Here is a 13566-nt window from a genome sequence, read left to right as displayed (position 1 = left end):
GTGGCCCAATTGAATTACGCCGACCACGCTATATCTCGCGCTCAACTCGGTTAGTGGTGCGGCTCTACTAAAAGTCAATTACCCGATCGAATCGGCCGGTAATCGGCCATCTTGACCGCATAACCGAGGAGTTACACGATACCCGTTCTCGCTAACGCGAGAAATGTCCAGATCGGGATCGGTTACGTGTTGCGCAAACCGTTTTAAAGGGAACGTGTCGCCGGCTAAGGGAATAGACGGTGAAAAATCGAGGGCGAAAATTCGGCCCAGGTTATCGGTTACTGGTAGCGATGCCGATAGCGCAGGGACTGGGGAAAAAGCTCCTCGAGTTGATTTTTCACGAGGGGGCCTTTCGCTGAAAGGAAATCCGATAATTTTAACCCGATACCCGATAATTATCGCCGCAATCCAGAATCGGTATTCGCCAACAAGTTGCCGGCCCTGCTGAAAGTTAATTACCCGATCGGGCTGGAGATAATCGGCCATCTTGACCGCGGAATCGATGGGCTTAAGCGAACACGCTCGCCTCGTGAAACTCCCGATTAAACGGAAGTAAAGACTCAACGAATTATTGATACGAGCCGTTCGTCGAGTATTTCTGGCGGATAGCATCGCGAGATCTCCGTCCTTTAACCTCGGGCGGGATTCGATTACCGGTAGAAACGTCGGGGAGCCTTGGACGGGAAATCGACCTTGCTCGGTAAAAAGATGGATGGAGAAAATGGCGGTGCGGACCGGCCACTTGTCGGCTTAACGAATGCGTGCGCAATTTAACGAATGTAGGTCGGCCGTTCGATCTCCGAATATGACGAGGAAGGCACGCATAGGAGCACGTATAAGAGCACGCATATGCTCGTCACGCACGAGAGATGCCTCGAGGGGAGTCGAGGCCCTGAAGACGCCCCGAAGAGATCCCGAAGACGCTCGTTAAGATCACCTCGACGGGGACCCCGTGGGACATTAATCCCCCGAAATTCGACAAACGAGCTCCCCAATTTAATTTAATGCCCGCCGAGAGGAGTCCGGCTCGCCGCTAAATATAATTGACAATCCGCAATATTGTGTCCGAGGTGCCCCGCGGGAGTAAAAGTCAAACGCGGCCCGGTTGGAAAAAATGAAAAACGCGAAAGATGGCGGCCGGTGCGTTTTAACGAGTGCCGCTCGTTCCCGCGGCCGGTCGCTCGTTCTTTTGCCCCTTTTTGCGGATTTGCGCGTGTAAAAAGCGTCCGCGTATTCGCCTCACGTCCAGGACTCGCGGGGGACGGGGACCCTGAAGAGATCCCCGAGGCCCCTCGATAGGATCGCCGGTGGACCGAGCTCGGATCTTTTCAGGCCACCCCATTAATTCCGTTTGATGGCGCGATACCCTTCTAAGATGGCGTTCTCCTCACTTCCGGGCGTCACGAAGAGCGTGCGAGGCACGCCCGAGTTATCGTTAAGCCCCTCGACCCTGAAGAGCGCGAATCGTGCCGCGAATTAACTTTCGGGATAATCCCCCTTTTGGCCGCCATTTTTTTCCCTACGTAATATTTCGTCCGCTTAAGGCACTCCTTAATAACGCTTCTTTTCGACAGGAAACGTCACTTCGAGACGGATAGTTCTTATCATCGACGGCTGTGTGCATTCGATAGCAGTTATCAGGACCGGTGAATCAATATTCCTGCAGATAACAGGGCTCCGATTATCAAGATCTGTTTACCGAAGCAGGGCAACGAACTCCACCAACGATATGAAGTGATCGTCAATTTTGATAATTCTCGTAAGTAAGGAAATTTTTAAACGTGTTCGTCTTTTCTTACCTTTTTTTGGTGTACTTTTTAATGTCGGTAGAGGGTGATTTTTTCTAGTTTAAGGGTTCCACTTTTTCCTCGATTTCTCGCGTTTACCGCCCAGTTAGCTTTTTATGCCCGCGGTGGGGAAGCAGGTTTCGAATGCCGAGTTCTTTTTCCGGAATCCCTTCGATTAAGGCTAATACTGTCGGCGTTGGATGTCGGGGCCGCCGAGGAAGTCCCTAATGTGCCTAATTACGAGACAATCGTCGTTCCTGGGGGAAACAGGCCGGAGGAGGTACCGGAAAGTTTGCCAATGGCCGAAAGCGTCGTTTAACCTCGGCATGGAAAGTCGGAACGGGAAAGTCGAGGTGGTATTGGAGTGCAAATATTACTCGACTAGCGTGTTAGTGAAGGATTTTTACCGAACCGTGTCTTCCGACAAGTCCGAATACCCAAAGGGAGCCGCTCCGTTTAATCGGACCCCTTTGTCGCGAGATGCAGCGCTGGCCTCCTTTGCAAAGTCGACGCAGAAATTTGCCACCCCGGTCGCACTGCCGTAATGAAAGCGGACGACGAAAAAATGATTACTCCGATACCGAGCGATCGGAATTGCAATTTGTCCAGCTTTTCCGCGGCTTGACCCAGGGTGCAGTGGGCGGTGGGTGGGCGGTGGGTGGCGCCGCGCTCCCGGCGAAATATTCCACCCTCGCCCAGCGCTTTTCTATCTCTCGCTTTTATACGCCCCCCTTTCTTTTTTCCTTTAGCCACGCTTTTTTGGAACCACTCCAGGCGACTCTGTTTGCCGAAACGCTCGGCGAGGTGATGCAGCGAATTTTCGGAGTGTTTGTTAAACATCCTCCTCGAGATGTACCTTGTACTTTTTGTGGGGGCGCTAATGCATTCCCCAGAGATGTTGTTTAACGAGAAGTTTCCCGATGCCGGCAAAGATCCGGGAAAGGACCGCTCCCACGATGAGGGCCCTTTTTCGGGGACGAGTTCGACTCTTGGGGGATATTCCGCCGCTCCTTAAATTTGCTTTTCTCATAGACACCCCGGCCCGGGGCAGGTGCGACACACCGTAGGTTCCATTAGGTCCCCGTTAAACCTGCGTTTCCTTGTACTCTGGAGAGGGCCCCGCAATTATGTCGGCCTCTGTACATATTTACGATTTCTCTCCGCGTGTAATGTGCCGATGTTGACCATCTCGCTGACCCCGGAGCGTGGGTCGAGCGGGGCTTACAATTTTGTTTCATGTCGTTCCGAAAGTTACTGCCCCACGCCGGAGCGGTCCTCGCCTCGCCCATTGTTGTCGGCCCTCCTTCTCGCGTCCTCCTCTATTTTTCAAATATTTTTTTAGGCCCACCGATAAGCCCCACTCGAGCCCTCTAGAGGACAAGACCGACTTGACGAGATCCCCAGGAAATTAATGGACCTCCGCTTCGAAACGGATTTCCGAGGCACGTTATTTAGCGCTTCCCCCTCCGACAGGAATGTTTGCTATTCTTCATCCTCGACTTTTATCGGTTACCGATCCCACCCCTCCCATTCGTCTCCCAAGTATTCCGAACTCGCCGCACCGACTTCCGAAATTGTGTGCGCGAGGTGTAGCCCGGGCAACGTCCAAAGTTTCCGGATAACCGATATTCCCCGGGACAGATAAGATATGTTCATAGAAATAAGCGGAAAGTGAGGTTATGCGGCGCATACAGGTGAATTCGCCCCAGCGCGCGATTTTCGACCCTGCTGGGTCATGACATTTCTTTTTTTCCCATGAATTTTCGGAGGGAATGTTTTCCTACTTTTTTCCGAGGACAGGACTGGACTATGCACTTGTCACCAGACACTCTGTACAGGTAGAGGACGAGTGTCAAGACCAGAGATGCGTTTTCTCGTGGCGGACCGTCTGACCCCTGAGGTGGCGTGCATAGGAGTCGCGACTTTCGTGATTTATAGATGAAAAATAAATTGCAGATGTAGGTGGACGATGATTTACGGGGCAAAATATAAATTGCCGATGCCGTCGCCGCCGTCGTCGGGGAGAATAACGATTCGCACTCGAATTCTCGACGTCGAGAGCCGGAGGAGAGATTTTCAAGAGCCCTCTCAGCTTTGCGATTTTTACCTCGACTTCGTCCGGGCCGAGACGTACCGCGTCAAAGAGAAAATCTGTACTATTTCTCAGAGCTTTCTTCCCGGGCAGGAATGCAATTAAGAGACAAAGGAAGATTTCCGAAAAAGAAATAGAAAATTAGGAAAGACACCGGACGGACGTATCTCGGAGGAAATATCTTAATTACGGAGCCGGGGACTTAATTTGGTATTCGACGGGAAGATAGCTCCCGGGCAAAAAATTTATGTATCCGTTTACGGGATATTCGAGTAAAGTCTGACCCCGTGCTCATGAATGAACAAAAGTACGGGACCGACGTCGAAGAGCGCCCCTTTTTTCGGGACCTGCCCATATACATCTCTCGGCCTCCTGGAAGCAGACATTCGTTCCGCTTAATGGAGACATACACTGTCATTCTTCGATGGTTACCCCACGGACCTACTGCCCTCTACAGCCGCGCTGCGTACTAGCGACGGGAGCAGCGCTAAGCGGCGCGTCGCTAAGGCGACGCCAATGGGGGGCTCTCTAAGAGGACGCCACTAGGGGCCCCTATGAGGCCTCGAAGGTCGCAATTTATTTGAGTGATCTCAATTATTCCTTTGATTAATAAAATATTTATTTGGTTTAATGACATTTCTTTTCTCAGTGTAGTAGATGCATTTAAAATGTCTTCATTATTTTCAATCAGGTTCCTTGGGTCAAAGTCCAGGTAGGAGCCACGGTTTATATTTTTCTTTTTTCGGTGAACACGTTGTTTGATACGGTACATTATTATAACATTCAGGTGTCAAAACCCAGGAAGACGTTATTTGGAATTTCTGTAGCCGCATCCCGAAGGCCTAGGTGGGACCCAATAGCCGTCCCAGGCTAGAGCCGCCATCTTGCCGATACGATTTCGATTTGCTAGGGACCGGTTTTTTCGGCTCGTCCGGCAGCAAAAAATGCGATGAAAACGATCCCCCCAGCCATTACGAGGCCACAAATCTCTAGTCGAGGCTGCCCAAGACCCGAGTCCGGTAGAATGCAGAAGGAAGGACCCAGAGGCGAATATCTGCCAGCCGATGATCCCGGCTGCGGCTGCTGCGATTGCAATTTTCTGGGAAAGTTGTCGATCCCGCCAAGCCGTTCTTAAATCCAGGAGTAAAACCTGGAAGAGGGTCGAATTTAGCGGCGCAATTACGCGGGATTTCCGGATGGGATTCCGCAATAATAGAAGTAACGAGACACGGTGCATCGCTCGACGGGGCCAATATGGCCGCCCTGGGCGTCTTAAAGCCCGGTTCACGCTGTTCCCAATTAGCCCCCTGGAAGCGAGGTGACCGTAAATCCATAAATCCCTCCGGAGGCCAACGAGAGCGGACTTCCAGGCCGAGGAGACGCGATGAGCACCTCCGCGGGGGGTCCTTGCCTCCGGAGAGCCCGAAACGCGTTTCTTTCACCGCTCCCCGAAGAGCCCCGCAACTCGGCCAGACTCTTGTCAGCCTTTAGTCACGGTTGCTTCGGCATCGTCCTCACGTACAGGTTTCCGAGCCTTCCCGGAAGGGCCGACACCCCGGACCGGCAACTCAACGAGTCTCGACAACGCGTCGACGCGATGTAAATCCGGGATATCGTGGAAAATCGGCGTTAAGGGGTCCCGGGAAAAATTCCCAAAGAAAAGCCTGGACCAGGACCGACGCTAATCCGACATCCAGCCGGACCCAACGCACATTGGACGAGCGGTGGTAATTTTTTGCACCCCGAGTATGCAGGCAGAAAATGATTTTCTATTAGCGGGCACCATCTCCAAGCTGGGGAACGAAGTATGCAAAGAAAACGGCGTTAACAAGTTCTTGAGAGCGGTAATTGCGGCCAAGCTGGGAGCCCCTTCTCGGAACGGAATGCCTAGGATCGCGGAACCGAGCGCTCATCTCGTCTCTTCGTCTTCATCTCCTAAAGGATCCGCGTCTCGGATGCTGCGAGCTAATGGTACACCCTGGGCGCAAGAAAGAACGTCGAAGAACGCGGAACGATCGCGTGTCGGGCTCTTCGGAGGTCTCGGATGGGGATCATCGGGAGATGGGCAGGCAGATCGAAGACAGCCGGCAAGAAGCTGCGGAGATGAAGACGTCAACCCTTTGTCGGTCTCGAAGGCATCCTTTCCCGGTTCCTGGAGACCCGGACCGCGTCAGCTGTGGGCCGATTTTTCATCCTCCACGATGGGCTGACAGCTTCATTGGGCGCAAATTAATCCCATCGATTCCTGGAAGAGCCGGACCGAGGAGGCCTCGGGATAGAGCCATCGAGACAAAGGCTCGGGGGCGACTTCTTCGGCTCGGGGGCGGAAACGGGGAGGGCTCTCCGTTCCTCGGGCGTGGAAGGGCCCTCGCCGAGTTTGGAGTTCCGCCGCAGACCTGGCAATCGGCGGCTTGTAATCTGGTCCGCTCGCGGTGCGCCGTCAGTTGGCACGCGAGCCCCCTGGGCTGCGGACCCCTTCCCGCGGGAATCGGGGGATGATATCTGAATTATCTCTCCCGGTGGTTTTTGCCGACTTTGCCGACGAGCCGGCCCGTTAAACGAGGACGAACGGCTCGGGACCAGTTGGCCGAGGCGCGGGATAATTGCCGGTTCAGGTATACCCTGGACCCTCGATTCGCCAAGCTATGCCGTGTTAGAGTTAACTCCACCTTGCTGTGGATCCCTCCTCGGTTTTCCTCGTCTTTCTTCGTGTTTTACAAATTTCCTTGTCTACGAATTTCTTCGCGTGTTACATATTACCTCCTGGATGAACTCACCTCTAGTTCATCCGATCAACTTTCGCATGAGAAATTGACCATTTCGTATACAACTTTCAAACGTTGACCAATGACGCGACTTGGCAACAATAAGGAATTTTCATGCGAATCTATTCGTATGTGAAAACAAATCCGTATGAACTCGAGAATTGGGTCCCTGCGAAGAAACGGCGTCTTCCGATGGGCAAAAAATTAGCACACGATTAGCACGTCATTTCCCTAGTTATTCAAAAAATCACGAATTGCGGCAGTAACGTGCGAAACTGACGCACCTATCCCGAGGAAAAAAAAGAAATTCATTGAACCAAGGAAACGTTTTGTTAATTCAAAGAATAAACTCAAATAAATTGTCGTAATTCCGAAGAATCATTGCATCCAATTTATACGAGTCCATTTGAATCAAATTGATTCTCTGAATTAGCAAAATATTTCTTTGAAGCCGCTCAAAGAGATATTTCTCTGGTACGATAGAATTTTTTTCTCGGAGTATAACGCATTTCCGATTTATCTGAATTTGACCCGTGTTGTCCATTTAATCTCGAAGAGGGTCGCCTTCCAAATCCGGATCCCGGGTTTACGAGGCACGCCCAGGAAGGTGCGGAAGCTGAGGAAGTATTAAGGCGTTAGGGTCATTCGTTATCGCGAGATTTAGCGGATTAGACGGTAGATCGGAGTTAAGGGCGAGAGAGCGTTCCCTTTGGAAGATCCCAGAACGAGAGGGAAACGGCCGGGAGGGAAAAAGAAGGATAAAAAAGGAGGGAAGAGAGATCTCGCGGTCTTCATTACTTGCCGCCCGCTCATTATGCTCTCAGCTTGAGTCCTTCTGCCTCTCTCTCTTCCTCTCTTTCCTCCACAGCTCTCGGCGGAGCTGCAAATAATGTGGGCCTTATGCCGTGTCTAAATCGGAGGGCCCTCGACCGACATCGAGTAATTATCGCCCGAACGAGGAACGTGCGAACACGTGTATATCTACGTACATACACACGCCGCACATGTACGGTCATGTACCCGCCATATTGCCTCGTGTTGTTCGCACCTACACATTGCCACGGATCCTCCTTTTATTCTCGCCGCCTTCATACTTTTTCCCCACCTCGGGGTTGACTTTACTCTCCGCGTCCATAGATTCTCAGAGACGGATAAGTGAATCCAGAGTGTCGGTCTAAGTATTTCTTTCCAACCTCAAAAATGGTTGAAAGTTCCCTGGACCCGTCAGCTCTTCCCGATCTTAGCTCCATTTTTCATTCCTCCCTTGGTGCTCCTCGAGATGGACTCCTCGCGAGCGCAGAATCTCAGAGACGAATAAATGGGTCCAGGGGCTCGTCTTATTTTTTTCCCTTCAATTTGGGATATTGTAAGGGATCTCTTTGCATCCCTTGGCGCCGATAGGTGAGGGCCAACCCTTTGACGGCCTCGAAAGCAAAGGACCTCCGGCTGAATACCGATTCGGGCCGGCCAAAGCTCTCCTTTGCAGGAAGCCTGACGTGGGTGGTATCGATGCCTTCAGAAATCCACGGCAGATACGTGTCCGATCGGATGAAGGAAATGGAACCGATAGCCGGGTCCGGCAAGGTATCTTTTAAACCGGACATGCTCACCTACACGCCCTCGAGCGAGTGCACGCGTGTCGGCACCGAGCCGAGCCGCGCGCGCTCGCGTGTGCGTTCACGTGCGGACGGACCCTCCGCTTCGTTCGCTTTATGCCACGATAAACCCCGTAAAAGGGTCCGCTTTACTCCATGCATACATCCCCGAATGGAGGCAGACTCGAAACTCAGTCAGAGAGAAGCACGGAAGGAGAGATACGGGAAAAAATCGGAGATTTATCGCGCGCTCGGTCGGACGGAAACGACTCGACGTGGTGTATTGGGTGTCGGACCGCAATGCTGACGTCCTTCCAAATTTGCCGATTGATCCGCCGAATTTCTTTATGAATTTTAAAACGTACATAATTACACCTTCAAACTAGCATATCGATGATCCATGCGGTCGAATCGCATGATTGAATGAACGGGTGAATTTTTCGTAAATTCAAGGAATTTCTCTCGAATAAACTCAAATAAATTGTCATCATTCCGAAGAAATGTTGTATTCGATTCCTTCGAGTTTATTTCAGTCAGATAATTATTCTTTGAATTTACAAAATATTTCTTTGCTTCGGATCATTCTTTTTTCCTCAGGGTAGGTAGGATTAAGATTTCGACTCGAATGAGTACTCGTACAGTTACGAAATTATTGCCCTTCTGTCCAAGACAAACTCCGGGATGCGGCTTCTTCCGCGGGTAAATTTCCGCATCACGGATAAGGAGATGCGCGACGCGTCGGCAGTTTTCCGGTTCCCGGATACGAGATTAGCGATCCGCGGATTTCCTCACCGTAGGTCGACGGCGCGATTCCGCGTCGCGACAATGGCCAGCCCTCGAGCGATCGATCCGGATCGATCGATCTTGACGTTACGTGCGCACGGGTATCGAACCTGAAGACCGCGGGCATTCGTGACGCCGTATCGATACGATCGAGATAATGACCGACATTTCGTGAGGAAAAGTATCGCACATATATTACGCGAATGCAGGACTCTTATTGTCCTCCGCAATATAGGGTTGCGGTGCATCGCTCACCTGAATCACAACATTATTTGTGCACACGCATTAAGTTGTTACGAAAAAGTTATTCTATATATATATATCAAAACGTCAAAATATTGATAAAACTTTTCCCCAAACAGGGTGAACCGAATCATTACAAACTGAGGCCCTAAGAAACTTCTTAAAACTCATGAAATTTCATTTTTCAAAAAGAAGAAAGATGTTCTTGGTTCTAGTCTGGGATAAATAAAAAAAAACACTTTTTTTTGTAAACTGAAGTTTCACACTTCCATAATCACGTGTTGAAGTTTCGAGCGATTCGATGGAGCCAATTTTGAAGATAACTTTTTGTAAATATTTTGACGTTCTAATATATATATATATAGAATGAGCTTTTCATAACACCATAACTCCACAAGGGATGCGTTTATTTTTATTTCGCCCAATTACTCGAGTTCCAGCCGAGGGGCACGTCCTCTTATCACCGGGTATCAGGTCCCGAAGGTTCGTGCGGCCCTGAAATCGGGGAATCTTAAGACCCTGTACGTGTCCCCGGGGATATAATATATCCCGGCAGGGACATCCAGGTGGACGTATCCCGCAGGATCGCCGGTAGAATTCCGTCTCGTCCGCGTTTTACGCTCCTCGGAGGAAGACAACGGGGACGAGTCCGGAACCGGTTCGACCCGATCGGCGAAGGGATGGAGCCGGAGGAACCCGAAACCCGAGCCCGGCTCTTTCGAGTCCTGGTCTTCTCTTCGGGGTTATTCGACTGCCGACTTCTGCCTCCGCACGCTCCTTTTATTTTCCCTCTTATTTTCACTCTCCCTTTCCTCCAGGAGGAGAATAGCCCTTCGAAAATTGTCTACGCGTGACTCGCGATATTCTTGAAGACGTCCGCGCCCTCTAGAGGCTGGTTAAAGGACTCCCCGAGGACTCCTCGAGGAACAATGGCGGCCCTCGGTTTCGGGAACGCCCCGCGGAAAACCACTCGTTATTGCCGCCCCGGGAAACTCCGGGCTTTGTTCCGGGTTGTTTAAATAACAACGAGGAGGCCATTATCGATTCGGCTATCGGCCGCCTGCCGCGGCTCGCCGATCATTTTTCGTTTTGTTCCCATTTCGCTCCCCTTTTTTGTCGGTCAACTCTCGACCCGAAATCGACGTCCCGGATCAGGAGTCGCTCGAGCGCGACTTCGCATTTTTCGCCTTCGACTTTCTCTTAGCTATAGACTTTTAAGCGATTCCGAGGTTACGTAAAATTAGGGTTTAATTATTTAACGTATAGGTATATACTTTTCGGGGCAAATGTACGTCGTACGCCGGTAAAAAGCGCGCCGGAAGAGGGGAGGGATCGGAAGCTCTCTATAGACCTCGTTCCCGGCTGTTTAAATAACAACGGACTGTCAGCCATTATCAATTTCCGCGAGCACACGTCGAAATTCGTTTTACAGACCGTCACCCAGCCGCACCGTAATTGCTAATTTCCCTGTCGTCCCCAGACAGTCGATCACCGGCGATCTGGGAAATGAATCACGCGAGCAAAGTGTAGCGGCCGATCTCTGCAAGTATCGGGGGCCATATTGGAGAACCGGACTTCCTCTAAAGCACCCTACAATTCCCTGGATGAAAAATAGGATTTTTAATTAACGTTTATTCTCTCCATTCCCTCTACGATTGTATCCATTTAATTTACACGGAAGTGGGAAAACGAGTCCCCCGCTACGAGGCGTGAGGGAGGAAACGATTTCCAAGCAGCTCCGCCTGGACGGCCTCCGGGTTTATTATGTTATTAAAACCGAAAAGTCACTTTCTAGGGCCCCCAAAAATTACAGGGTAGAGTTAGGCACTCCGATCGTAATCTCTCAGATTGATATATCAAACGCGGTCTCATGTGACGCATCAAAGTGGGCGAGGAAGGAGCCATTAGCGGCGAATCGGACACCAGGTCGCCTTCCACGGTCCCAAACTTGGCTCGAGCGAGATCATAGTTGTGATAAATGTCGAAATCGTCATATCTAAAATTACACTCGAGGTAGGGGAAGGGAATCGAGGTGGACGTCGAGTTTCCCTGGGCTCCCTGGAGGCCCCCGACCCCGGAGCTCATGAAGAAGACCATCAGCCAGGGGCACCAGGGCAGCTCTCTCCAGATTACCTCATAGCCGAATGCTTCCTGACCAGAATGCGGTACATTTACGTCGGTTGCCATCAGCTTGGCCTTTCTTCCCCTGCCCTGGCCGGTCATTACCATCGCGAGCGTTTTACTCGAGGAATTCCCAGACGAGGTCGGCCGACCGCGACTCGGACTTCCGAAGGGGTCCCCGAGAGGGCCCCTTAATTTCCATAATATTTCCCAAACGAAATGCTGCTCCCCCGGTCTAGAGTGCCATGGAAGGGCGAACATCCCCTCGTAGCGGATTTTATTCCGCGCATGAGTTGCTTCCGCTCGGATTACCCGCGTGTACGGTGACCGAGGACATCGCTGACCGGAAGACGAAATACGCAACGAGATGTACGGGAACGACTGACATATGGCTGGCGGTGAATTCGGGAAGCATCCGAGATTTCCTCCCGAGGGAATCGCAGGAACCGGGAACCACGGCTGCGTGCTCGGCCGAAGCGTAAATCGGAACCTGGAAGGAAGTTCCGTAACACCGGATCCTGGGTGCACCTGATTTTCGGACGTCCACCTGCGTGGGTCGAACCACTCGCTTGGACGCTGCCGAAAGCAACAAACTTCGGCTAATTTTGGGCCAAGAGGGTTCCAATGTCCGCTCGATCTGCGAGAGATTTCCTAAAGGGGCCGGAATCCACCGTGAAGAGATAGAGCGTTCTTAGAGACACGGAAATTATGGACCATGAGAAGGCGTTTCACTTTCCGACGAACCAGAAGTCGGAATGGAAAAATCCTGGTGGCACCAGAACTGGACATCCACCTGCCAGGGTCGGCATGTTTGCTTGGATGGTGCCAGAGATTACAAACCTGCGCTAATTTCGGCTCGTTTTGGGCAAAGAGGATTCCTGTGTATAGTCGATCTGCGGAGATTAGTCGAAAAGACCGCTCGGAGGGAAAAGATCGGTTGACCGAAACAAATATACATTGCTGACATATACCTTATTGTCCGAGTCATATGTAATTGCAAGAAGGAATTATTTTATTGAGAAGGAAAATTGATGTCATCGATTTAAACGAATTTTGGTTACTCAATCTGACGCTTACGTGGACGTACTTCATCGCAGGATTTCGTTGCCGCGATGCATATCTTTTGTCAAAGTCAAAAGTCAACCGACGTTCTTTTTTCTCAACGCGGAATTCACCGTGAAGGAACGGAGCACTTTCTAGGGGACGTCGAAATTCGAAAGCTGGCGATATCGGGACTAGTTGGTTCCACCTGATTTTGGGACATCACTTGCAGGGCCAGGACATTCGCAGGCGTCGGAGATGGCGAGATGGCTAATTTCAGGAAAAGAGGATTTCGATGTCGGTCGCCGCCGATCCGCAGAAGAGATTAGTCCGGTTGAGGAGGCGAAAATTCGGGGGTTCGAGGAGGAGCCGAATTCCCATGGCCATGAGACGGCCATGAAAAAGGGTCCCGACTCTGCGACGAACCGGAAGCCCGATCGACACCATCCTGCGAGGTCAGGGCCACAAAGGGGAGGAAGTCCTCTCGTGGTCCGCGCGATACGACGCCGAGCTTTGCAGGGAGCCAGGTCGGCTTTGGTCGTCCGGGTCTCGACGTCGTTCACGGTTACTTTGCTCGTGGCGCGAGTTACTCGGCTCCACTCCGACATTCCGGACTCTTGAGCGTCAAAGGCGGGTGGCCGGAAGGCCGGCCGGGTCGCCGCTTTCCGAGGATTTCCATTTGGTTCGTTTAAAATTCGAGCGACACGCGCCATTAAAGTCCGCCCGAGCTCGACGGCCCCGAAGAGATGCCCGGGGGACTCCCTGGTCCTTCGTCCCGGAGGAAAAAACATATTCCCCTAAGAAATGCGTCCCAGCCTCGAATCGGCCAGGGAAAGTTCCTCGCGACTCCACCACGAGGAGGACGTTTTTCTCGACTGAACGGCGACGATAACTAACCGGGCACCATCCAACCTAGCGTTCACCTGGATCGTTATTTTCCGGGCCGTTAACGGCCTTCGAGGAAGGCTCCCCGACAAGAACTCGGCACCGTTCGCATTCGCATAACTACGAAGTTCCTCTTCCGAGGGGGAAAGGAACCGCGAAGAGGGCCGCGCGATTCCGACCGAGAGAGAGGACCCGAAGGTCCTACTCCGAAGAAGGAGAGGACGTATCGTTGGTGCGGTCGGAGGCGGACCTGG

Source organism: Orussus abietinus, unplaced genomic scaffold (assembly GCF_000612105.2).
Source record: "Orussus abietinus isolate OABI.00-Male unplaced genomic scaffold, Oabi_2.0 scaffold42, whole genome shotgun sequence".
NCBI lineage: Eukaryota > Metazoa > Arthropoda > Insecta > Hymenoptera > Orussidae > Orussus > Orussus abietinus.
The sequence above is the reverse complement of the archived record's forward strand: the minus strand, read 5'-3'. Positions refer to the sequence as shown.